This window comes from Sphaeramia orbicularis, chromosome 12, assembly GCF_902148855.1.
Source record: "Sphaeramia orbicularis chromosome 12, fSphaOr1.1, whole genome shotgun sequence".
Taxonomy (NCBI): Eukaryota; Metazoa; Chordata; class Actinopteri; order Kurtiformes; family Apogonidae; genus Sphaeramia; species Sphaeramia orbicularis.
Window position 1 is genome coordinate 14,204,588 of NC_043968.1, and position 25,012 is coordinate 14,229,599.

The window sequence follows — 25,012 nt, forward strand, 5'->3', positions numbered from 1 at the left end:
GGGATTTATTAGAATTCGATGGCGAAGAAGATAAAAGACATGAAAAAACTAAAACTAAACTAAAACTAAGCATTTAGAAAATAACAAAAACTAATAAAAACTAGCAAACCTGCTCTAAAAACTAATTAAAACTAACTGAATTAGAGAAAAAAAAAAGTCAAAACTAAATAAAACTAAATTATAATGGAAAATCCAAAACTATTATAACCTTGCTCAGGTTTAGGAATGTAAACAATTAATCAACTATCATAAGAATTTGCTCGATTAAATTATTAATTGTCGGTTAATTGTCCTTTTCCACAGCGGGATTTGTGGTGTCGACAGTAGGGGGTGCCACTGCCCAAACTAGGCTTCATCACTTAAGTTAAATAACGCTGCATCTGGAACAGCCGGTCATCGAACCGGATCATGGCGTTGATGAGTTTGAATGGCTTTAGGGACGTGGTGGAGCGAAACACAGACCGGACAGGAGTGGTATAACCCGCCTAAATACACGCACAAATGTGGGGTCGGTATCGGATCGGATCGGAGCATTTTCCCTAGAGGTTGGTGTAGTCCACGGTCATCTGGACTATCTGGTCAGTGAGACAGAAGTTGAAAACATCCTCCAGGCTCCTGACACTGGTATGTCCCGCAGTCACTCTGGTGGCCATGGGAAAATAGCGGGGGGGGGGGGGGGGGCAGGTAGTGATGCAAAGTAAGAAATCCCCATTTCTTCTAAACTGCCCCTCTTTGTAGCGGCCCCTTGGATTAAAGTCTCAGATCCAGAGCATTTCATACAGGTGCTTTAATCTCAGCTTGTAACACCGTGAAAACTATACAAAAAAAAAAACCAAAAAAAAAACCACAAAGCAACACAATATACAGTTTAACAAACAATTCACACTAAACATTCACAATAATTAACACACTAACACAACACTGCACCTCGCTCTGCTCTCCGAGGGTGCTATCTAATGTCCCGAATGAAGCCGTCTCTGCTAGCCAACGTTTAGCTCCGTGTACACATTACAACGGTAAACCGGACAAACATGGAGATACACAAACAGAACAAAGCAAACAAAAGGCATACAAAGTGGTTCAAACAAGTCTCAAACAAATAAACAATATAAATCATCAATTCTATTTTACATTTTTTACCGCATTCTCAAATCTGCTGCTCCACACTATGAGGTAAAAGCCGGAAGTATAACTCAACAAAAAACACACGAAGAAGAAAATGTGAGACCTTCAAAATAAAATAGTATACTAAAGAAGGCGCTATAGGATCACAATCTGTTGTAATCACTGCACATCAGTATAAATCATTTAGTGCAAAAGCCATTTACACTCTTCAGTTCTCCTCCATAAATGTCATTGCCTGTACTGTATCCAATGGTTCAATAAATGCAACGTCGGTGTTTGGACTTATCCCTTAATGTCGGACATTGAGTTGAATCTCTTGTACAGAGTCACGCTCAACTGGTAACTGTTGGTGTGGTCAATAGCTGATATAAAGGCAGCAAAGAAAATACAGAAATGTGTTTGCCAGCTCAAAATGCCATGATTTACGATACAATAGAGAGAATGTGCCATTGGCATGTTACGAGCAGGTCTGAGCTGTGGTCAAGTCGCTCACTGTCTGCGCTGTCATCGCAGTGCAATCAGTCGTCTGAGGGAAGGATTGGATCGGATCCCTCAGGACAGTTCCATGCGTCATCGCTGCACTGCTTGTTTGGAAGCCACAGGTGGACACACCCAGGGTGCGATTTGTTGGGGGAGATGGGGGAATCAACCCCCCCTCCCCCCTCCTGATTTTTACATTCCTACTTCTGCTTTTTTTTTTTTTTTTCCCTCTTTTTTTTATTCTTTAATTAATTAATTTATTTTATTATATATCTAGTACTATCTAATATGTATTACTTCTGCTTAATGAATTTCATTCTCGGGAGGGGGGGGGGCAACCAACCAATGTAAATAACAGACAGGTTGTGACAGTTTTCTTACACCTATGTCCTACAATACTGACACTAACGTTCACCTGAACCGAACTGTCGGCAGTCTCGGAATTCATAAACATTCCCATGCACTGGGGTACCGTAAAGGGGGGGGGGGGTAAACGTGACAAATTCATGGGGAGCAGCAGTGGAGGGGGTCCAGTGGATACAGGTTAGAAGTTGTGAAAGTTGCATGTAAGACCTGTTGTATAATAGAGGAATAGAACCCAAGAGTTGGACGTTGAAAGTATGTAAATTTTCGCTTTCGTTTGATGCCAGTGTTAGTTACGTTAGTTATGGACCGCACCCCCACATAAATACCCCCCCCCCCCCGTTTATTGGACACACCACACCCTAGACACACCCAATATTGCATGACACTTTCAATTTCTGAGTACGTGTATTCAGTGTCTGAATAAATGTGTTAAGTTTATCACAATTTGTCCACAATTCCTTCTCTAATGACGAATGCTTCTCTCTTTAATATGAAGGCAACTCCAAACCAATTAATTTAATATATCTCCATATATACTTATGTATGTATATCTCCAAATATACTTATTATTCTGACCCATGTGTTTTTAATGGCGCTAAGTATATTTCATAAAAAAACAAACCAAAAAAAAAAAAACTAAGTAATTTGTTTATTTGTGTCCTTGCACTCATGAGGAAACTCAACAATTGGAAATAGTATAATAGAAGTCTGCACTGTGACTGAGAAGAGACAGGAGGCAATTTACAACAGATGTTTGTGTTTTAATAGGAAATTATTCCCAAAAGATTGATGTCGGTTCAACTTAGAAAAATGAAAGTTTATCAGATACAAACAAGACACAACTATATTATGCAGTTTGTACTAGTCTGTGCAAACATCTGAGTTAATCTTCAGTGTTGTACAATTTGCAAGGTTGTGATGCAGATATGTACTGGTTTCTCAGTTTATTAAGATTCAACAAGAAAACACAGGAAGTATGTAGTCAGTATTAACCCATAAGGACCCGGTGTGCCAGTTCTCAAATGAATTTTCTCTATATTTAACCATCCTTAAGTGGTTAATCACCTTTTATTGTGATATTATCTTCTGTATTTTGTGTTTTTTTTTTCCCCAATGAAAATCCGGTATTTTCCAACATTTAGTTTACTAATCATATAGATGTTCATAAAAGTGCATTTTACACCAATTATTTACATGAATTAGTGGATCAACAAGGATTAACCCTTTCATGCATGAATTATGAAAGCCTTAATAAAGATTTTTTTTCTGGAGTGTGTTTATTCCTCTTTAGGCATGAAAAAAAAAAAAAAAAAAAAACAATGCAATTGATTTTTTATGAACCTATTTTTCGTGGAATTACAAAAATGTTCACTCTGCTGGACACCATGCCTTTAATTTTAGAAGCAAAGAACCATGTATTTACTGATATACTATGTGAAAACTATGAAATAAAAACATTGTTAACACTGCTAATCTGGTGTTTTCTCACATTTTAACATACCTGCATGGAGATAATATGCAAAAAACAACAACAAAGAAACAAAAAAAAACCAAGCAACTTTTGCTTAAAAAAACAAACAAAACAAAACTGTTTATTTCAGTCTAGTAACAATTAGCTTTTTTTTTTTTTTTACACTCAGACCTGTTACTGCAGATCCGGTTTATCTAGAACAGCAAAGTTACAGTAATGATATGAATTGCAACGTATGGGATGATGCACAAAACAACAAATCCATAAATATATTTTAAAAAAAAAACACCTTTGATCAGCTGTCCACTGTAGTGACCACTATGCATGAAAGGGTTAAACAGTTGGTAGATGATGGATGTTTGGATCTTTATGGGTTTTGTGTATTGTGTCCTATTGTTTTATGCATATTTATGGTACTTGACTAACCTGTTTCTATCTAATAATTGTAACCCAGATCAAAATAGCCTAAGTTGATAAATATTATCAATAAATAGTATAAATATGTTGAGCCAAATTTCATTAATTTAAATTTCATATTTGTTATAAAAGCAGTGAAAAAGCAGATAAATAAGATTAAAAGCAATATTTCATCTTTGTTAGTGAATTACTGCTTTAAGAGACTGTGGCGCCAATCAGAACAGCTGTAGTAGTTCCTGTTGCAGGATACACGAAAAGAGACAGGTGTGTAAGATGGAGGATGGCGGTAGAGAGCTGAACCAGTGAGCCGGGCCGACAGAGAAATATTGAGTTTTCAACCTTTTATTTTGTGTTTAAAAGTGTTTTCTTTCTTTGCCGTTTCGTCTATTGTGATAGACTGTGGTTATGATGAACGGTACTTTTTAAGTTTAATTAAGAACTGCTGGAGAACACGGCGAACTGCTGGAGCGCATGCGTCAATCACATGGACATGGACTGATTGTGATGGCGAGCCACCCATTTTAGGACTAATCTGGAATAACCGGACCTGTTTCATCAAGGGGATTCTTTTCTTTTTGTGGAGGACGCAATCATTATTCAGCAAAACCGAGGCTGGACTGATTAAAGCCCTCGATATTCTGGATTCAAGTGGATTTCCACATTGCAGTAAGAGTGGTTTCACTCAAGCTGTGGATCTTTTTCTTTTCCTTTGTTCCTCGGATCACGTGGATTCCAGTTGGACTCGGCATGGACTGCCTAGCGCGGTCGCTAGCTTTTGTGGATTTTCTGCATTAATTTGCTGTAAAAACTGATTAATTAGAACTTTCAAACTCTGATAATTCTGAAATTCATTCACAAAGTAGGTTCATATTATATTTCTTGAACTTGTTGATCAGTGGATGTTCTGCTGATGTTGAATTTGAACATATTATTTTCTGTTTATACTATTGCCTGATTAACTGGTAATAAGTTGGGTATTGAAATGTTAAACTAAGTCACTGGTTTAAAGCTATACCATATGATGTGGCATTTTTACACTTTTCTTTTGCCATCTTAAAATAATAATAATAAGCATGTGTCAAACTAAAATGTAAAAGAAATCCACCAGGTATTGAAACTCAAAAATGTTTAATTCTCATATATTTCTGATAAAAGTCTGACCAATCATTTTATTCGGACTGAATGAAATAATTGGCAGAACCTGGCTGAGCCTCCTGTCAATCATCCATCATCCGTCCAGCATCCGATCGATTATCGCTGTCCCCGCATCCGAAATGTGTCCCTCTGAATCTGACGCTTCACTGGTGCTGCTTCTCCTGTCACTGTCTTCTGTCTAGGATGTGTATGGACAGAACTCAAATGCACATGTGGAAGGAAAAAAAACGGATTTATGAACAGAAACAACAACTAAGGGGAACAAACAGGAGTCTGATGAATGAAGGATGGAGATAAAAGTCCAGAAGTCAGCTGTACTGGACTGAACAGGTCTGCACAAAGCTCAGCTTTTCTGACGGTGGGACTCATAAAGGTACATGTACATGGTGTCACACAATGTAGGATTATGTAGGATGATAAATGTATGGACTATGAAACCTCAAATGTCCACGGAAAATTCGCGGAGGCCACACGTTCACAGTGCACACACCCGTCGCCAGGGTACTTCATCTCCGTGGTGCAGTGACGACACTGGCCCACTACTGCATAGACAAGACCCTTAAATACAGGGTCTACTGATGGAACAGGGGCCGCGGGCCTGCAGCAGGTGGATGATGCATCTGATTACTGAGGGAGGGGTCCGTGGACACACCAAAGTGGACCGGACCTCCGCCTCTGCTTCCTCCACGCACATCAGGTGAGAGGAGGAGAGAGGAGGAGCCCAGGCAGAGGGAAGTGGGTGGGGCTTTGGAGGGAGGCGGGTTGTTCATGTTCAAACTTTTACTAAGTGCTGTGAGAAATGCCACATCAGTAGGTATAGCTTTAAGTTTAAATATGAATACGAAAGTAATACTTCATTTCATTATACCAAAATAGGCCTATGTTGAGTTAAAACTTGATAAATAGATGTAAAATAATAACTTCTTGTTTTCAACATTTGAAATAAGAACTGAATAAATGTTGAAAATAGATAAGGACTAAGACTAAGATTTAAAATGAGCTCAAATTAGCTTTTTGAAACCAAATAGGTTTAGGTTAACTGAAAAAATAAGGAATTGTTTTTTGTTTGTTTTTTTTTCTTTTTCATAAAGAAAAAAGGGTTGTCATTTGATGCCATTTATTACATTGAGGTGCAAAGGGGTGTGTTTTTTGTGTTAAATGTCTGTGTAAATGGCTTTTGGTACAAAGTATTTTTTTGTAAACATCTGTATCTTTTTTAAATTTCATATATAAACAAGTCGGCATTTAAAACTAAGTTGGTCTGTGGTGTTTTATCTCTATTTAACTATTTATTATTGCTCTCTGCTGAACCTAGTAATTGGTCCAGTATACTTAACATGTAGTAAGTGCTACATAATTTAATCATGCTTTTAGATATAAAGCACTTTGGGCTTCATTATGTTGTTGTAAAATGCTATATAAATAAACTTTGATTTGATTTGATTTGATTTAAAAAGACGTACACAAAAAGATCAAAACTAAATGGATGCTACCATCAAAAGTCAGTATTTAGCATGGCCTCAGTTTGGGTTTATGCTGCCTTCACATGCCATCGGGAAGATGAGCTTTTCCACTTGTGAATTCAAAATTAACCCATAAAAACCCAGTGCTACTTTTGTGGCAATTCCAAAAATTTTTTTTTCTATATTTAGCTTTTCATAAGTGATTTATCGCCATTTATTTTGACATTATCTTCTGTATTTTGATTTTTTTTTCTCCCCATGACATCAGGTATTTTCCTGTGTTTAATTTACTGATCCTGCAGATGTTTTTAAAAGCTCAGATTAAAGTTGATGGCAATTATAACAAAAAGAGAGAAAATTGAAGAAAAAGTGACTTTTCAGCAAAATCTATCACTAACAAGTGTGTCCATCCACTGTCGTTCATCAAATTCCATGGGTTTTATTGGTGAATCAATGTTGTAGAAGATGACGGTGTTTCCATGTTCACTATGAAGCCGCTAAACGTCCAAATGGGTCATATCTGATGACCATGAAAAGATGACAAACTGTATTTTACACCAATTATTCACATGTATTGATAGAATTAGTGGATCAACAGGTATTAAACATTTTATGTCAGTAGATGTTTTTGGTTGTGGGTGGCTATTTGGGTTTTTATGGGTTAAGGGTGCGTTGTGTTCAAGTGCTTTTGTTGTTGCAGCGAAATGAAAAATGGCTGACATGCAATTTTTCATGACATGCTACTTGGGTAAAACAGTTTTGGATGTGTTAATTCATGTGCTACAGCATTTTTTAATTTTAAATTTTTTGCAAACTGTGTATACTATAAACATGCAAAATCATCAGCTAACAGCAGCAGAACATTAATAAAAGCATTGTTTATTATTATTCATGATGAATCCCTCGTTGCTCTCCACCATGTTGAAAAGTTCAAAGGTTATTTTAATCTCGGCAGATGATGGATCAAAATTCTTTCATAGGTCTCCAGTGGAAAATATGACATGTGGGGGTGTTCATGTCTAATCGTCAAGTTCGTAAGTAGTATTTACAATAATTCCCATATCACTTGAAGGCAGCAATAGTACATGTTAAACTCTCTTGAAGTTTCCTTTAGTCATCTTATTGTTTATTGCACCACGCTTCCTTCAGAGCTTCCATCTCTGGGTTTAGGCTAATTTTATTCATTCTCGTCCAGTTAATCGCACAGAGTTTCTACAATATTTACTGAAATTTTTTGCTTTTAACCCATAAAGACCCAGTGCTATTTTTGTGGCAGTTCCCAGATAATTTCTTTTCTCAAGATTTAACCTTTCATAGGTGATTTATCTCCATTTATTATAATATTATCCTCTGTATTTTGCGTTTTTTCAGTGAACATCATGTATTTTCCTATATTTAATTCACTGATTATGTAGATGTTCATTCAAACTCAGATGAAAGTTGACGGTTATCCTATAAAGTAGAAAACAGAAAAAACTGAAGAGAAAGTGACTTTTTCAGCAAAATACATCATTAACTAAACATAAAACAAGTGTCTTCATCCACTGTCATTGATCAAATTCTATGGGTTTTACTGGTGAATCAATGTTGTAGAAGATGACGGTGTTTCCACAGAAACTACGGAGCCTCTAAACGTCCAAGCGGGTCATATCTGATGACCATGAAAAGACGACAAACTGCTTTTTTCACCAATTATTCACATGTATTGATAGGATTAATGGATCAACAGGTATTAAACATATTAGATCAGTAGATAGTTTTCTTTGCCAGTGGATGTTTGGGTCTTTATGGGTTAATTCTGCATAAATATTTGGTATATGTCAGTTATATCTTGATACAAAAATTGAGCAACACACATTTTGGTTATTTGAACAAACCTAATGAAAGTTTTCTTGTTAAAAATATAACATAAAAAAAGCATGTGATCATATATGCTTTCTGATAAAGAGGCAAAATACATATTAAATGAATATAGAACAAGTCCCAGGGTACAAACAACACAATCATACTCTTGAACTTTTCTTTCGTTAAAATAGTACTTGCAAAGTTATGATGAACACAGCTTAAGAAACAAAAAAAAAAAAAAAAGAACAAAAGACTTGTGAAACTGATATAAGGATTAAGTATTTATGAATGTAAGTGAACCAAACTGCCTCTGATCAGGAATTAAAGATCTGAGAGTTCCTTAAATGAAGGTGGAACACAAACAGACATCAAGGATATAGATGATTCCATTTTTTAAAAAGCTTGTTTTTTATGATCTGAATGCGAAGTTTTCAATTATCCTCACGTCTGTATCAATTTGTGTCTCCGAATGTACGTCTTGCATTAGAAATAGATGCCTTCGAGGGGCTGTGCGTAGGAGCAGAAAATTCATCCGGAGCAGCAGCCAGATGTAATGTAGAGAATGCAGCTGAACAAAGCTGCAGCTGAATTATTAAAATCCATGTCATTTCTGATGTGTTTAATATGTTTGAATGAATTATTTGACCTTGCACACGTGTAATTGAGGTAAATCCACGTAGTCGTTCGTCACGGCGGTTGTAAATGTGTGCACTGGGGGAAACTGTGTCTACTTCAGCTCAGACTGGTCTTCATGGCAGAGCGCTGATGAAGGTGGTCAGGTGGAGGCCGAGCTGTCAAACCCTGAAACACTCCAGCGGGCTGCATCTGTCACGGCTGTGTTAGGCCACTTAATGCTCAGCAGCCCAACAGGAAATAAGGGTGAGAAGCCATTTTCCAGCACGACGCCCTCTTGTTTATACACTGCTGTTCAACTGGAATGTCACTCTGTATTTTGACAAAGATATTGAGGTCAAAAGACTACAGCTCTGAGAAATGATTACAACCCCCCCGCAGCACAAATCTGCCAAAGGCCACAGAGCGGAGAGGACGAACAATAAGTATATAGCACCCATGGAGCTACAAGGAAGACATGTGAACCAATGACATGTGTCATCTTATACTGTAAACCTACTGTAGGACCTGTGAACACCACTAACACTGTTCACCCTCAGTTGTTTTGAAGCTGCCTTTCCAAGCCACTAAAGCAGGGATGTCAAACTCATTTTAGGTCAGGGGTCACATACTGCCCAGTTTGATATCAAGTGGGTCAGACCAGTAAAATGATAACATAACTAGAAGCACTCGGAGAGCGCAGACCTCCGCCAAGGCTGATCAGTGGCCCCCCCTGTGGGCCCCCCCCACGCCAAGGAGGTTATGTTTTTGCCAGGGTTTGTTTGTTTGTTTGTTTGTCTGTCTGTTTGTTTGTCTGTCAGTTAGTGTGCAACATAACTCAAAAAGTTATGGACAGATTTTGATGAAATTTTCAGGGTTTGTTGGAAATGGGCCCCCCCGTGGGCCCCCCCACCCCCGATCACCACCAAAATTTAATCATTTCTTCTTTATCCCATTTCCAACAAACCCTGAAAATTTCATCCAAATCTGTCCATAACTTTTTGAGTTATGTTGCACACTAACGGACAGACAAACAAACAAACAAACAAACCCTGGCAAAAACATAACCTCCTTGGCGGAGATAATTAGTATAAACGGGGTCTGCTTGATCAGATGATGACGTCATGGACACAAAGGGGAGGCCGAAACAGGAGGAAGAAGAAAAGAGATGAACTCAGCCCGTTTGAGCAGAAAATCGCCGTTATTGTGACACTTTTCTCACAGGGCTGACGCAGATCACACCCAAGGTAAATATATATTTAGTACTAGAAGCACTCGGAGAGCACAAACCTCCGCCAAGGCTGATCAGTGGGCCCCCCCGTGGGCCCCCCCACCCCCGATCACCACCAAAATTTAATAATTTCTTCCTTATCCCATTTCCAACAAACCCTGAAAATTTCATCCAAATCTGTCCATAACTTTTTGAGTTATGTTGCACACTAACAGACAGACAAACAAACAGACAAACAAACAAACAAACAAACAAACAAACAAACAAACAAACCCTGGCAAAAACATAACCTCCTTGGCGGAGGTAACAATCTCTAGCACAGGCAGGGCCAGACTGGAACTCATTTTCAGCCCTGGAGTTTCATACCTCAGACCGGCCCACTTTAGATCACAACCAATTATTATTAAAATCATGTCATTCTAACCTTACATGTTCTCTTCATCTGTCTCATTTCTGACTAGTGGTTCAGGGTTGTGCTGCTGAGCTGCTCCTCTGTCATCAGTAGACTCTGCTCTCCCTTTCACACTTCCTCCAGTTTCCCTAGACTCGCCTGCACCTGTATCACAATAAAAAATAATATCTACAGACACTTTGACTTACTTAACCAATTAAGATATTTACATTGGCAAAATATGCAGGCTTACTTAATATGACTTTATACTATTGCCTTTCAGTTGTGGGCTTTGTGTATTTACTGTCTCACTTTTAATAATAAAAAATAAAATAGGTAAGGACTATGGTTTGGGTATAGAAAGTGGTTTTACTGGAACTAATGCTTGTTCACACAGTCTGTTCCAACAGCTCACCTTTTCCTTCCATCCTGACAGGAACAATCCCCTCATCACTACTGGCTCCTGGCTCTGCTTCTGACACTAAAGCACAGTTTAAAAATGATCATAATTCTCAGCACAAATCTTCTATTTTGCAAAGCCTTGGTGTCAGTTTCATTCATGTAGTGCTGAATCCTGGAGCATATCAGAGCACTTTTCATACTGAACAGGCCTACACCATACTCTTCATTGGAGCCTATTTATTCTAATCCTCTTCCCTCTCTGAGCAGTCCTACCTGCCCACTCTGGACTTGTGGGCTCATGGCTGGTGTCTGCTGCTGGATCTGCTTTCTGACTCTGAGGAGCTACAAGACAAAGTTTCCCAGTTCTGTGGCCTCGCATCATACTATTATTTAAATTGCATAACGTTATGTTCCACGCCACAATGCCACACAATTCACTGACTCCATAATTAACTAACTTGAAAAGTGGTTTCCCTAGTTCATTGTCCTCATTATTATTTGTTGTTTACAACTGGGAGGTCGTTTTTGTGAAAAAGTTGCCAATTTTGTTACATTTGGCTGCGTTTGCTTCAAGAGCTTTCCTCTTTTTAATTCTTGCCTTCTCCACACCACCCTTGCTCTTTTTATTATCCATGTTTTAAACAGCAAACACAGCTGAGCATCCACAGCCTACAGAGCACAGATCGTATATGCTCCACAGCTATAGTACAGAGCTACTAACTGTATGCAAGGACATGTTACGCCAGGTCACGGTGCGTCTGCAAAACAGGAAGAAAAAAAAACCCCAGCTTGCTACTAGAGGGGGTGGGGCCCAGGAACAGTGGCTGCAGCTTACGTGATCAACCCAGTGCTATGACTGAACAGTCGTAAATAAATATTTACAGTGAACTCCGGCCCTCGCGGCCTAAATATTATACTGGCCCACCGGAAATTGTCCCGGTCCTCCTGATTAGCCAGTCCGGGCCTGAGCACAGGTGTCAAACATGCAGCCCGGGGGCCAAATCCAGCCCGCCAAAGGGTCCAGTCCGGCCCTTGGGATGAATTTGTGAAATGCAAAAATTACACTAAGAAATAAACAATCCTTTTAGTTCAGGTTCCACATTCAGACCAATTCAATCTGAAGTGGGCAGGACCAGTAAAATACTACCATAATAACATACTAATAATGACAACTCCAAATTTTTCTCTTTGTAAATGTAAATATTTTCATGTATTTACACTAAAACAAAGTATAATTTTGCAAAAAATGTGAATAACCTGAACAAATATGAACAACCTGAAATGTCTTAAGAGAAGTCAGTACAATTTTAACAATATTCTGCCTGTTATTAAATGTTTTGTGTATTTGTAGATCCACTGTGATCTGTAAGTTTTAATGTACATGTGTAAATGATAAACTGAGGCAGAATATTGTTAAAAGTACACTTATTTTTTTCAGTTTGTTGGTGTTATTCACATCTTTGGAAAGGATAGTTTGTTGATGTAAACCTTTTCATAATATAAATTTACTTTTTTTTGCTCTAAAACAGAGAAAAGGTCGGAGCTGACATTATTTATATATTATTATTTTATTATTTTACTGGTTCGGCCCACTTCAAAATCAATTTTAGCTGAATGTGGCCCCTGAACTAAAAGGAGTTTGACATCCCTGATCTGTAGATAATAATTTCAAGTTTTTCTCTTTGTGCAAAAAAAGTTAAAGTGCAATTTTAACATTGTTATGTCTCAGCTTCTTATTGGCACATGCCTTATATGAATGAATGAATGAATGTTTTTATTATTGTGTCTTGCATACAGACATGCCCAGCCCTTCCATGGGCTTATAAGACACCATAAATACAAACCAAAGATCAAATACCAGACAATAGGCACAGTATATAAACAAAACAAAATACTGACCAATTTAAATAAACGTATCTGCTGCTTTTTCCAGGCTTTACAAACAAATAATGCTAATTTAAATACATTTGAACTAAACAACCATTTCATCTTGTCATCATCAGTGCTCCAGAACAGATCAGGATTTCAGACAAAAATGTCATCAAACAAAGAGGCTCTCAGTTCATCATGTTATAACTTACAAATCACAGTGGATTACAAACAGTGGTGTAATGGTCCCTGGAGAAGTGGGTATACTCTCAACTTTTGGCTTCTTCTTCTTTTTTTTTTTTTTAAATAGTCCAGAAAAATACTGTTTCAGAAACAGTGACATGTCAGACTACTCTATTTAGTTTACCCAAAAATCCATCAGCAGTATTTGCTCACAATTATAAAATTATCATGACTTGATCAGGAGCAGTTTGTAAGAACTACTGGACACACAAGCAGCTGCATGGATGGAAATGTATTCAACATGAGGCAAACATAGGATAACGTTAGCCTTTAATAATGTTAGCCTACTCGCACAGTTTAACTATTGCCGACAAAATCTCTCCTCCTCTAAATGTGCAGTCATATGAGCAGTACTTCAACATTGACTCATTTGGAAACCACCTTAAAACTTACCTCAGAATTATTTATTCCATGAAAGTAAATAAATGAAATGAAAGTAGGTTCTCTCCATATGTGTCACTCACTTGAAATATGTTTATTCTGCCTTTGTCATTCGCATTTCCAATAATCGCATATCTTTCAACGAGACGTGCAGTGACCTGTCAATCAGCTGGGATGGCACTGGCACCTGAGGTGTCCAATCAGGTTCCAGAGGTGGCCAGCGCTAGTTAGCAATATTTTCCTTGGTATAACCTGCCCTACTCTGCCTCTGATTGGCTCATCAGTCTTCATGCCTAAAGTTAACCAATCTAATCAGTGAAGGCAGCGAGTACTGGCCAATTAGAGGCAGAGTAGGGCGGGTCATGGCTTCACCATCCTAGGGGAAAAAATGAGTAATTTGGCTCAGATACTACTAATAATAATGGGTTAGATTTATATAGCGCTTTTCTATGAACGCATACTCAAAGCGCGTACAGAGGATCCATTGTTCATTCACTCACACTCCGGTAGTGGTAAACTACATTTGTATCCACCGCTGCCCTGGGGCAGACTGATGGAAACATGGCTGCCAATCCACGCCTACGGCCCCTCCGACCACCACCAAACATTCATATACATTCATACACCAGTGTGAGTAGCAGCAATGGAGGCAAGGAGGGTGAAGTGTCTTGCCCAAGGACACAACAGCACATAGACAGAGTGGGATTCGAACCGCCAACCCTTCAGTTATTGGATGACCCACTCTACCATCTGAGCCATGGCCGTCCCGAGATAATACTGAATGGTGCACATGAGGGGGATTTAGAAATGGGTATACCCAATGCTGACTGAAAAATAAGTGGGTATACTCTGTATACCCCTGTATGCCCTGGACTACACCTCTGATTACACTGGTCTACAAGGAAAATGCTTCCAGAATAAAAGTAATGAAATTTTACCACATGAGAGTCACTGATAAAGAAAAATCAAGTAAAAAATGCTGGTTGGCTGAACTTTCCAAGATACAGCCTTAGGTCAAAATGTGAAATTCAAGAATTAACGAGAGAATGGGTTTGACTCAAAAGGAATATTTGTCTCAGAGCTACAAGATCTACTTCAAAACACTGTCTGCACATTAGAATACATTCACTTTACAGGTTCTATTTAGTGGAAGATTTATAAAACTATTATGCAAATGTACATAAACCAATATATATGTGTAATAACACTTAAATCATATACCTTGAAACCATCAACAAACCGGCACTTTTGTCAATTATTTTCCAATTAATCTTATTAAAATTTGTAACATTTAGCAAATTTAATCTCTGAAGCAAATCATTTCTAAAAAATTGCTGACCAGTGTTACAAATGTATAAAATATTTAGTGGTAGGGATTATACTGATACATACTGATAAAGATCAGTGCCCCCCCCCCCCCCCCCCCCCCCCCCCCGATCACCACCAAAATGTAGTCATTTGTTCCTGGTGCCAGTACTTTCTAGTTTACTTCATAGTCTTGTTGTGACTGTGTTTTCATGCACAGTATTTTAATTATGGGGCTTAATTGGATGATGATCTCATTCAGAGTATGGTGTTTACATAGAGCCTTCTGTAGAGGCAGTTGGTTATACATATCACTGTATACATGATAGATATTGATATATTTACAACACACCTCAACAAATTTTACGTCACTCCAGTAACTGCTGGTTAAACTTTAAGTGAATTTGACTGTGGCTGTAGTAAATGAGATCACTTTGTTTTTAAAACAGGCTTAGCACCACTGTTGTGGATTTATCTTAGCTGTGTTCATCTTATTGACAGCGATGGGAAATGAAAGCAACAGGCAAACATGTCCTCCACTTTGATTGCTGTCAGTCTGTCACAGTCACCATGTAGAACAAGGAGGTGGATGAATCAACGCAGCCGTGACTGATGGGACAGGTTGGTTGTGATGGAGTTCAGTGACTGGTTTTGACATTTGGCCATGGGATGTTTTTAGACCTGACTTGCTGCAGTGTATGAAGGAGCATTTGGATTCTTCTCCTGTCTAAACCTCCACGTATATTTTATTATTTCATTACTAAGACAACTCCTTTTTAGATTGTTGCCATGAAACCTAATTTTTGTTCAGAAGTGTTACTATTATCAGAGTATCTGCAGATTTGAGGAAGCTGAATTTATTTATTTATTTATTTTTTTGCGATCAAATTTTTATTTTCATTTTCATTTAACAAATTAAATCGAACAGAGGTATTTCAGGTTATACAATATTACTGGAATGGATTCTCAGTGCAAGAATACCAACTGTGAGCTCAAGACATAAGAACGTGTCATGAGATACCAAAGAACACAGTGATAGTATAAAGATAAAAAAAAAAAAAAAGGACAAGTAAGAAAAAGTAAGGTTAATAATACACACACAAAAAATAAAAATGCATACATAACCTACAAGAATACACATAACATACACAAAACATACAGACACAGAAACATATATAGACAAAACAGAAGGGACTTTACATCTAGAGCCGATGGCAAAATCAACTTACAGCATGTTTTTCAAAGAGTCAGCATTGCTACGCCACATGTTTAAAGTGCTTTCATTAGCGAAGCTGAATTTATTTTAAGAAATAATTTCTTTTTTTTTTTTTTTTTTACTTTTTATTTTGTTTTTTTTTGTTTTGTTTTTGTTTTTACAGGGTACGATCGAACATTCCCCGAAACCAAATCAATACCAATTAAAAGAGAAAAACAAACCAAAAAAACCACAAGAAATACACAAAGGTATTGTTACACAACTTCTTTTTTTTTTTTTTTCCATTTTAGTTTTTATTGGTTTTATCGTATTTTCAGTCATTTGCAAAAGGGAAAAAACTAAGTGGAAAAAAAAAGACAAAAAGGAAAACAAACAACAAAACAACCAACAACTTAAAAAGGCAGCTGCAAAAATCCCCCCCAGCACCTCCACAATTCTTAAACACATGTATACCTACACATACAGCATGTACATAAACAAACATATACACACACTGTCCACCAGCACCCCCCCGTACCTTCTCTAAGATGTTGCCCCCATAAAATGAGCCATAAACGTTACACAAATGAATGCACATATTAACGAGAAAAAAGGACAAAAAAAAGAAATACACATTGGTATTGTTACACAACTTCAACAATGTACATGAATATATATAATAAAATAAAAACACCCAGATTGACTTCGCGACAGGATCGACTTTGTAAGAAATTTTTCAAGGAATCATTGGTCAAATTTAAGCCTTTCACATTCACATAAATAACAGTATCAACTTAACCATGTTTCAGTCCTACTATTGTTACTTCTGCATTCCTCCATGACTGTTGTGACTTTATTTGGGAAAGATAAAAGTACAAGTCATTTGTGTTATGATTTATTATAATTTTATGATGCATGTGCAATTGCATATTAATTTATTTCTGAGTAAAAATATACAGTAAATTTCATTTGTGGTTTATGTCAAAAGTTGAGTTAAAAAAAGCAATAGTAAATGCTAACAAGATAACTACGTTTCCCATGGGGCTTAGCATTACCCAAAAAGCTTAGGAATTTTCACGGAAGTAAGACGTATGTATGCCACAAGTTGTGAAAAGTTGTATGTGTTTCAAGTTGCCGCAGTAAAGAGGAATGCGTCTTTTTAAACCGAGAGTCTAGCTTCATTATTTTTGGACGTAATTTGGATAATTACAATAATGACTCAAGTTTCTGCTACATCTGACATTCAAGCTGCTAAAGCTCATACCTGAACCCCTCTACCCATGAATGATGGTGGCTTCGCTCATTCCTCATCTCCGTTATGTTAAAATGATAAACACTAATTGCACATTTGACAAAGCCTTTACAAAGATTTTCCAATAGGCAATATATACTGAACAAAAATATAAACGCACCACTTTTGTTTTTGCTCCCATTTTTCATGAGCTGAACTCAAAGATCTAAAACTTTTTCTGTGTACACACAAGGTTTATTTCTCTCAAATATTGTTCACAAATCTGTCTAAATTTGTGTTAGTGAACACTTCTTCTTTGCTGAGATAATCCATCCACCTCACAGGTGTGGCATGTGAAGATGCTGATTAGACAGCAGGATTTTTGCACAGGTGTGCCTTAGGCTGGCCACAATAAAAAGCCACTCTAAAATGTGCAGTTTTATCACACAGCACGATACCACAGATGTCACAAGTTTTGAGGGAATATGCAATTGGCATGCTGACTTCAGGAATCTCCACCAGAGCTTTTGCCTGTGAATTGAATGTTCATTTCTCTACCATAAGCCATCTCCAAAGGTGTTTCAGAGAATTCATGAAGAAGACTGTGCGAGGAAAATGGTGGTCACACCAAATACTGACTGGTTTTCTGACCCCCCGGACCACCCAATACAGTAAAAGTGCACATTTTAGAGTGGCCTTTTATTGTGGCCAGCCTAAGTCACACCTGTGCAATAATCCTGCTGTCTAATCAGCATCTGGATCTGCCACACCTGTGAGGTGGATGGATTATCTCAGCAAAGGACAAAGGAGAAGTGCTCACTAACACAGATTTAGACAAATTTATGAACAATATTTGAGAGAAATAGGCCTTTTGTGTTCGTAGAAAAAGTTTTAGATCTTTGAGTTCAGCTCATGAAAAATGGGAGCAAAAACAAAAGTGGTGCGTTTATATTTTTGTTCAGTGTAATTTATAGTGTGTGTGGAACTTTTAAGACCTTTGAGTGCAAGACTTAATGATTAATTATCAATGTAAGACTTTTTAAGGATCTGCAGACACCCTAGTATAGTGGTTCCCAACCTTTTTTGGCTCATGACTCCATTTTAACATCACAAATTTCTGGCGACCCCAGACATTCAAAACGGAGACTTTTTTTTTTTTTTTTTGCGAAAATTATTTTGTTTTTGATCATGTAATAGTTTGCTATACTATGTTGCAAATAAACATTAATTTTAGATGACATTTAGTCTATATAATGTATATTCTTCTGGACGGAGACAGAAAATCCAGGTGTAGATTACTGCACAAAGGGGGAATTTGATTTTCCTTGGTCAGGATATGTACAGTCAGTCCAGCTTGGATTTACAAGGCTGACAATTAATACTGAACAAACAAGAACTCCAGCTATGAATTATGAAAGAGCTGCAGCATCTGAAACCTTTTGAAAACATTTGAAAGATAAACAGTACCACAGTGTTTCAGTTTCAGCTTCACAGTTTGTCATGTCTTTTATGTACTGTGATTGTCTCTCAACACCATATCTTTTTTATTAGTAAGTTTTTTTGTTGTTGTTGTTTTTTTTTAAAATCAATTACTAGAAATTTCAGGCGACCCCATTTGAATTCCAGGTGACTTCACATGGGCTCCCGACCCCAAGGTTGAAAAATACTGCCCTAGTATGAAATATATACACATTCAATCCCTGTAAAAAAAATTTCAAAAAAGTATTCCCTTGAATATTTTACCCTTTTATTTCTTTATAAATGGAATAATGGTTAATATAATTGTCTTACTGATAAGGATTTATTAGAAAAAGGTCAAAACCAAAACACATTTCTACAAAGTAATGTCAGTTAATTAAAAATACAGAATGTTTTGATTGATTGATTGATTGATGTATTTATTTCGAATATGAATGTCAAAACAGAAGAAAAAAAAAAAACTTCAACATAAGACATATAATACATATTTGAAAAGGAGTGAGAAGAGGTACAACTTATGAACTCCCACCCCTTCTCCTTATATAACATTGGGTTACAAAAAAATGTCTTTTGCAAGTTGTCTAGGTTTTTTCAACTGAATTAGGACCATTTTGCACCGCTAAATCCAAAAATGACATCTGTTTTTCTCAATCAGGTCAGGTTTTTTTGCTAATTTGATTTCGAAAAATTTGATCTTCTCACAAATATAATAATTAATACCAAAATAAGATTGGTAAGCACACTTTCTGAAACTTGTGACTTGATTCCTGTTAGGTACAATGGTGTATTCACCGCAGATGGAGCAGAATACGTCAGGCTTATTTTTGCAAGATCTTCTAGTCGAAGCCATTTCATTCACCTGTAATATTAAAAAAAACAATCATAAATTGGCAAAAGTAAAATCTTCAGAACTCGTTTATTGCAAGAAATTTGAAAGAATTTTGTATCATATGATGTGAAAATGCCCACAAATATAAGCAAAAATGTTAACAAGCCAATATGTAGCATAGTTCAGAAAATTGACCTGACTGAGCAAAATTAATGTGATTTTTGGATTCAGCACACCAAAATTATCCTAAATCAGCTCATAAAACTTAAACAATAAATTTGTTTTTTGACCTGTGTAATTAATAACAATAATAATGAAACTAGTACAATGGAGGACCCAAAAGCAGAACCACTGAGCTAGAGTCTTTAACAGGCAAACAAGCAACAGGCAAGGGACAGACAGCAGGTGAGTCGGGGACAGACAGTGGGTCGGGAACTGGGGTATCCAAACAGGACCAGAGGGGCGAAGGCAGGAGACGTGGTCCGGGACGGAAGGCAGGTCGGTCATTCGGGGTTCAGGCAGTGAGACGTGGTCAAACAAAGGCTGGTTGTTTACCGGGGAAGCAGACAGGCAGAAGGAGTGGGACAGGCAGGCAGGGTAGGAATCCAGGCGGCAGGCAGGTTGGATCAGAACAAACAGGGTCAGGATCAAAAGGTTCAGGCAGGAGATGAATGCTGGAGAGTCACACACAAATGTCGAAACAATCTGGCCAATGACAAAGAGCAGAGGGGTGAATATATACGCCCAGTCTAATGGGCTACAGCTGAGGACACAGGTGGACGGAGATAGGCTGACTGGAAGGTGTGGCAGAGAGAGATGAGGAGGTGTGGCTGAGAGAGTGAGAGAGACAGATGAGAAAAAAAGAGAGTAGAGCAGACAGGGATGTGACAAATAACCTTCCTAGTCTAAGCGTATCTATACTATATACTAGGCCTGTAACGGTACACAAAATTTTCGGTTCGATACGTTTTCGGTTTTGAAAGCCACAGTTCGTTTTTTTTCGATTCGGTACAGGAAGAAAGAAAACCCCTCAAAATGTCTTTAATACATTTATGAATTTTTGAACATTTTTCCCCCAATTTTTGGACACAATAGAATATAGGAAAACAGGAATAATATAATCCTGCTGCTATAAATCAAATAGAGAATAAAATAAATTATTAATATTACTAAATGTATTTTAAACATTAGTATTGCACTTTTCCCTGAAAGGTAGTTTCAAACAAACAACAAAAATCTAATCACAGTTCTGTCAGTTCACATTCTGCATAAAAATATCAACAAAAAAATTCTGCATGAAGTGCAACATTAACAGGAGGATAAACTGGTATTCTGTTTTAACAAACTGAAGAGCAACATTGACAACAAACTGAACTAAAATATTTATTTTAGGACAGCTAACAAACTGTTTAGGCCACTTTGTGTACTTGTGTGTGTGCGTGTGTGTGTTTGTCTGGGGGACGGTTTGTTTGTTGTTTTTTGTTTTGTTTTTTTGGTCGAAGCCGGGGGTGGGGGGTGCGGTCTGGTCCATAACTAACATAACTAATGCTGGCGTGAAACTAAAGTGCAACTTTATTTTTATATACTTTCAATGGCAGACTCCGAGTTCTATTCCTCTATTATACAGCATGCGTGATAGACAGACAGACAGAGCTAATGTAAGTGTTGTAGAACTACCGTAGTTCCTAGGGGCCACACAACGTTCATTTTATCACCGTCTCTTTCCTCGTTGTTGTCTTTCACCGGGACCTGAAGTAATCCCAAACTGGACTGTAATGATGGTGGAGGGTCTTCAGTCTCTTCCTTCCAGGTTCACATCATATTTGTTGGCATTTTTTTTTTTTTTTTTTTACCTTATATCAGCTGCTATTTTGTATTTCGGGTCAATGTGTGCGTCCTTCATTATGTTTGTAATGAGTAATCCCAAACTGGACTGTAATGATGGTGGAGGGTCTTCAGTCTCTTCCTTCCAGGTTCACATCATATTTGTTGGCATTTTTTTTTTTTTTTTTACCTTATATCAGCTGCTATTTTGTATTTCAGGTCAATGTGTGCGTCCTTCATTATGTTTGTGTGAAACTTGCGCAGATTTAAAGTTCCGCATCAAACAATGTCTTTCGTTCCTTTTTTTTTTCTCAACATACTGTGCCGTTTCGGTACAGCTGTGTACCGAACCGAACAGGTGTGTACCGAAATGGTTTGGTTCGGTACGTGTACCGTTACAGGCCTACTTTATACCATAATATGGCAGATACTTATTATTAAATAATTTGGTCTCTGGCTTTATATTATTATGAACAAATATAATATGATTTACATAAACACATAATACAGTACCACATATATGTAAATATGTATTCATACACAGATCTATACACACACATAATGTAAAGTAAGTGATTGTGTCAAAAATTTATCCCTTGAAAGTGTCTGTCATTCAGTCATTCAGTGCTGGTATTTTCACAGCAGACACCTGAGTACAGTGTCTCTCAAGTAACTGTATGTAAATAAACCTGCATTTGGAAGGTCAATATTCCTCACTACCAAGGTTATTATCGTTAACGAAAACTAACGAAATGACGAAAACTAGAATAGAAAAAACATTTTCGTTAACTGAAATAAATAAAAACGATAATTAAAAGAAAAAACAATAACTAACTGAAACTGTACTGTGTGCTTACAAAACTAACTAAAACGTATAAAAATTAGGGATAAAATTCCCTTCGTTTTCGTTTTTGTCAATGTCAGATTAATACGAAAGTGATTTATTTCGCTCTAGCAATTTTAGCTAGCGGCACCATTCGACACTTCACGGTCTGTCACTTCTTGTCACTTGTGGATTAGAGTCGTCTTCTGGTCCCCACTCTACCTGGAAACATGGAGACTAAAGTTGGGAAAAAGCAGCAGAGTCCTGTCTGGGATTTATTTGAATACGACGGTGAGGAAGATAAAAGATATAAAAAAAATCCTAAAACTAAGCATTTAGAAAATAACGAAAACTAATATAAACTAGCAAACCTGCTCTAAAAACTAATTAAAACTAACTGAATTAGAGAAAAAAGGTAAAAACTAAACTATAATGAAAAATCCAAAACTATTATAACCTTGCTCACTACTTTTGAAAAGTCTGAGAATCAGTTAAAGATTCATGGTAAAGTGACAGAGAGGAAAACACTGATGAAAATATCTGTATTAAAGTTCACTCAAAGACACGTGGAAGTCTCCATGGTCAACTTTGGTCTGATGTAACCGACATCAAGCTGGTGTTGGCATCACGCTGCGGGGATGCTTCTCGACAGCAGGCCCTGGAACGCTCGTAAAGGAAGAAGATAAAATGAAAGCAGCAAAACATATGGAAATCCTGGAGGACAATATGATTCAGCCAGCAAGGGAGCGAAGACTTGGGAAGAACATTTGATTTATTTCCCAGCAAAACAATGACCTGAAGCGTACAGTGAAAGTTCCACAGACATCGTTTAAAGACAACAAGGGCGATGTTCTGGAGTCAAAGCCCAGACCTCGATTCCAAGATAGAATATGTCACTGGACTTCAAAAAGGTGAACCCTGAGTCAAGGTTATTACCATTAACGAAAACTAACGAAATGACCAAAACTAGAATTGTAAAAACATTTTCGTTAACTGAAATAAATAAAAACTATAATTAAAAGAAAAAAATCAAAACTAACTGAAACTGTATTGTGTGCTTACAAAACTAACTAAAACGTATAAAAATTATGGATAAAATTCCCTTCGTTTTGGTCTTTGTCAATGTCGGATTGATATGAAATGGATTTATTTCCCTCAAGCAATTTTAGCTGCTGGCACCATATGATATGTAACGGTCCGTCACTTCTCGTCACTTGTGGTTTAGAGTCGTCTTCTGGTCCCCACTCTACCTGGAAACATGGAGACTAAAGTTGGGAGAAAGCAGCAGAGTCCTGTCTGGGATTTATTTGAATACGACAGTGAAGAAGATAAAAGATATGAAAACACTAAAAATAAGCATTTAGAAAATATTGAAAACTAATAAAAACTAGCAAACCTGCTCTAAAAACTAATTAGAACTAATTGAATTAGAGGGGGAAAAAAAAGGCAAAACTAAATAAAACTAAACTATAATGAAAAATCCAAAACTATTATAACCTTGCCCTGAGTAACCTTACTGAGCATGAAAAGTGTTGGAAAGAAGAATCTGGTTAAACTACAGTGTCCAGATGTGTCCCACCTGATTGACACCTATACACACTGGGTCACACTGGAAAAAAATCTAAATTTTGCCAAGTGTATTTTTCTCATTTCTAGTCAAAATATCTCATCACACTTTAAATAAGACATCATCACCTAAAGAGGAACTTATAAGGAGACATAAGAACTTATTTTTAGAAAATCTTATTTCAAGAAATCTTACCAAGATAATTTTCACTTGTTCCATTGGCAGATTTTTATTTATTTTTTTGGTTAATTCAAGATTTTTTTTTTTTTTTTTTTTCTGAATTCAAGCAAAAAAAATCTTCCAATGGAACAAGTGAAAATTATCCTGGTAAGGTTTCTTGAAATAAGATTTTCAAGATCTATTGTCTAAAAATAAGTTCTTATATCTCACTTATAAGTTCCTCTTTAGGTGATTATGTCTTATTTTAAGTGTGGTGAGATATTTGGACTAGAAATAAGAAAAATACACTTGGTAAGATCTAGATTTTTGCAGTGCATTACTGTGATTGCAGTGATTGCACTAAATATGGACCTGAAGGGGGTGAATATTTATGCAATCTCTTATTTTACATCATATATTTTAATTAGCATGTAGTGGACATTACATTGTAGCAATGTGTTTCCACTTAGACTTTTAAGAGTGTATTTTGTGTGAAAAAAGGTAAATTATATTAACCCATAAAGACCCAAACAGACACTGGCGACCAAAACCACCTACTGATTTAAAATGTTTAATACCTGTTGATCCACTAATCCTATCAATACATATAAATAATTGGTGTAAAATACAGTTTGTTACGTTTTCATGGTCATCAGATACGACCCATTTGGACGTTCAGAGGCTCCGTAGTGGATGTAAATACACTTACATCTTCTACAACATTGATTCACCAGTAAAACCCATTTAGTTTGATAAACGACAGTGGATGGACACTTTTTTTTTTTTTTTTAATAATTTTGTTATTGATATGTTTTGCTGAAAAGGTGACTTTTTTTCAGTTTTCTCTGTTTCTGATATAATAACCCTCAACTCTAATCTGAGTTTTTACGAACATCTACATGATCAGTGAATTAAATATTGGAAAATACATGATTTTCACTGAAAAAAAAACACAAAATACAGAGGACAATGTTATAATAAATAGTGATTAATTGCTTAAGAATAGTTAAATACAGAGAAAAAAATCATTTGGGAACTGCCACAAAAGAAGCACTGGGTCTTCATGGGTTAACCATGACACCATTTTGGAAAATAATACAATGGGTAAAACAAACGAACATGGGGTGAATATTTGTGCATATAAAGCAC